The sequence below is a fragment of the Cynoglossus semilaevis genome, chromosome 18 (assembly GCF_000523025.1).
Source record: "Cynoglossus semilaevis isolate Cse_v1.0 chromosome 18, Cse_v1.0, whole genome shotgun sequence".
In the NCBI taxonomy this organism is placed as follows: domain Eukaryota; kingdom Metazoa; phylum Chordata; class Actinopteri; order Pleuronectiformes; family Cynoglossidae; genus Cynoglossus; species Cynoglossus semilaevis.
The window spans coordinates 15,019,086-15,022,271 of record NC_024324.1 but is presented as its reverse complement, the minus strand read 5'-3'; the positions used below and the strand labels follow the sequence as shown (position 1 = coordinate 15,022,271).

Here is a 3,186-nt window from a genome sequence, read left to right as displayed (position 1 = left end):
CTTTGCGATGTGTGCATCTCCATGCTTATGTGTGGCAAATGTGTAGCTTGAGTGTGTGTGTGTGTGTGTGTCTTTGAGTGCGAGCATGAATGTCAGGCTTTGGCAGTAAATGAAAGTCTTTATCTGATCAATATGGCCATCATCTCCAAGATGACTGTGGCCTCTCCTGAAGAGCAGTCATAAATCACAGGCAAATATGGAAGACACAAATCCATACTGTAGCCGTGTGTTTCACTGTCACTTTATATGTGAGCTGGATGGATATGTGTAAATATCTGTTTTACATAGAGGTGCGAAAGGTGTTGAAATAGTTTGAGATTCGGAGGATGTAGAAATGGCGATCGGGAGTGTTTTTCCTTCCACGTGTAGTACTTTCTACTAGCAAAAACCTGTTTTGTTTTTTTTTATTCGATACGATACTTTGTGATATTTTTAACCCCACCAAAAAACATGACAAATACTTGGCGTTTAACAACTTCAATATGTATTGTTCATAAACGCATTTAACGCAATCTAACAGCTGTCCTGATCGATACTTTATGAGAGTAATCAATACTCGATCAATACTCATGCGAGTGTCAATATACCAATACCGCAGAATCGATACTCCCATCACTACTCTCTGCGTCTGATTGGCTACTGATATTTCTTTATCGACTTGACCAACGGTCATAATCACTTCATAAAATGTTCGGTAACGTTACGATGCTTGGAAGGAGGCGTGTGTCTTCATAGTTCCTCCTCCGACATGATCGTTGGATTACTTGGATTATTAGATTATCAATACTTACGAAGACAAAAAAAATAACAGACTGTTATGACAATAGTCACTCAGTTTAAAGCGAACGTATTCTGGAAAAAAAAAAAAAAAACCCAACATGGACGCCATCAGCTGTACGGTAAGCACGATCCTCGTCTTTCTCCACAGGGTTAACAACAGATTTCCTTTTCTGTGCCTGATGGCCCCCAGTGCTCTCACTCTGAATAATGTAGCCTCCTGATATCAGTGACAAGAGTCTCAAAACCAAAATAGCATCCCGAGCTCAGATAAATATAGAAGGTAATTAAATCAGCACCAGGAGATAGAGAGATGGCGAAAAGCAAGAAGAAAAAAAAAAGGGGTGGAGGGGAGGTCTGGTTTTATGTGAGCATAAAACCCTCAACTGCAGCGAATTACAGTGTAGCACTGGACCCGGATGAGGAAAAAAAAAAATTTTTTTTTTTTTTTTTAGTGTGTCGTCTTTTTCGCTTACTGCGCCGATTAGGGTATATTTTAGGAGTTAAAAAAAAAATTCTTTGTGTGGATTTGAGGGTTAATCTGTGGTCATTTCAGTGCCTCCCACAAGCACTGTGAGTCAGCAGTATTTTACCAGTTTGTCCTCAGGAGATTCTGTTGTGTGTGTGTGTGTGTGTAAGAGAGCCAGCGCTGGCTGCCATCTGCCTTTTGCCCCTTTTTTTTTTTTTTTTTTGCTGCGTGTTGGCGTCCTTTGCTTCGAAACACACCTCGTCTTTTATTCTACCTTCTTCGCCCCTCTGTCAGATGTTCTAGTTCACTCTGAAAGTGGCAAATCACCCGATTGATCCGGAGTGTGACAGTGTAGCACCGGAGCCAGAGGAGCAGGGTGAAAGGTTGTGATGGGGGAGGGTGAGGGGGTGAGGGGTTGGATCAGCTTGTCAGAGCATCCAGGACCCAATCTTGACATGATCTCCTCAGGGAAAGTTAGTTGTTGCGTGTGCATGTGTATTTGTACGCCTGCATGCGTGTGCGTGCGCGTGTGTGTCCTTTCAGTGTGACATGTTGTGACAGAAACTGCCTGACAAGCCCGTTTGCAGCCCAACACCGGCCGCTGCAGAGAGACTAATGATGACAGAGACACTGCTGTCTTTTCCTCTCCTATCACTGACACACAGACACACGCACACGCACCATGTCTTCTTGTCTCTCGCTGTCTTTGTCCTGTGTCTCTCCCTCCACTACCTCTCTCTCTCACACACACCCACACAGACAATGGCATCCTGTATATCCTCTCCATTGCACAAAGAAATAAACACACACGCATTTACATGAACTAACACACACACACACACGCACGTACGTGTACTACGCACCACCGTTTTCACGTACGCTGTCACACTGCTCTGCGTACCTTTTTTTTTTTGTTTTACATTTATTTGCGTTTTCTTTTCCAGCACACACGCGCATGCACCAGCGTGTGCGCCCACGCATGCGCACGCGCCCGCGCACACACACACAAACTCACACTAATGCTGCACTACTCTCTGTCTTGGAATTTTACATTTTGATGAAGGAGGAAGCGCATCGTCCAATCAGAGCGGTGGGAGCAGGGAGAGACCATCGTAGCCCAGACAGCAGGGTGGTTCAGAGGCACTCTGACGGAGCATCACCAGGACACTTACTGCCCCGCGTCCCCTCGTCTCGGCGCGTTTTATGGTACGATCAGCCAGACTCGATAAGAACCCCTCCTCCCTCTCCCAACATCTTCTGTCAGTGTTAGGGTGTAGCTACTGATCCTACAACTACAGCATAGGATGAGAGTGAGGAGGAACATCAGGTGTCACAACTCCACAACCCCCGGGTGAGGCTGCATCGCTACGACAACCGGCGGCGGCGCTGTCAGGTGAGTCGGAGAACACGCTCGCACACGCTCGCACACGTCCACTTTGATTTAAAAAAAAAAAAATCATGTGCGATGAAGTTGTTCTCCATGGCTGAGTCACTGGTAACTGTTGACTTTGACAGACGGATACGCACAGGTGTCCACCAGGACAACCGCACCGAGACTTTAGCCTCGTCTGATTCGCCACTCAACGATGGCAGAGTTATATGTCTGCGTGTGTGTGTGTGTGTGTGTGTGTATGCATTCCAAGTTCCAGTATGTACAGTGTATGCGTGTACATAATGCTGTCACTCCCACTGTAGTGCTTGTGGGAGACAAAGGGTCCCCCTCCGTCTGGCATTGTAGAACTACACGCACCTCCACCGATGGGTGGGAAAGTTCTCCCTCTTTGACAGCCATCATGTCTGAACAAAAAAAAAAAAAAAAAAATTCCAAGTTCTCTCTCTCTCCGTCTCAAAAATACACACCACATCATCTGTGTTAAACACTCCCGATAGGAGTTACTGATAGGAGGACACGGTCACAGCATATGATCGACCCGGCTGGT

General features: G+C 46.0%; 1 long non-coding RNA gene across 1 annotated transcript in view; it reads left to right on the top strand.

Annotated features, from left to right (window-relative positions):
* The first annotated feature begins 2,258 nt into the window (after positions 1-2,258).
* LOC107989989 (uncharacterized) overlaps positions 2,259-3,186 on the top strand; it is a 4,763-nt gene continuing 3,835 nt past the window's right edge. The window contains exon 1 of the long non-coding RNA XR_001761550.2: positions 2,259-2,639. This is a non-coding gene — a long non-coding RNA (uncharacterized LOC107989989). The remainder of the gene's footprint in view (positions 2,640-3,186) is intronic.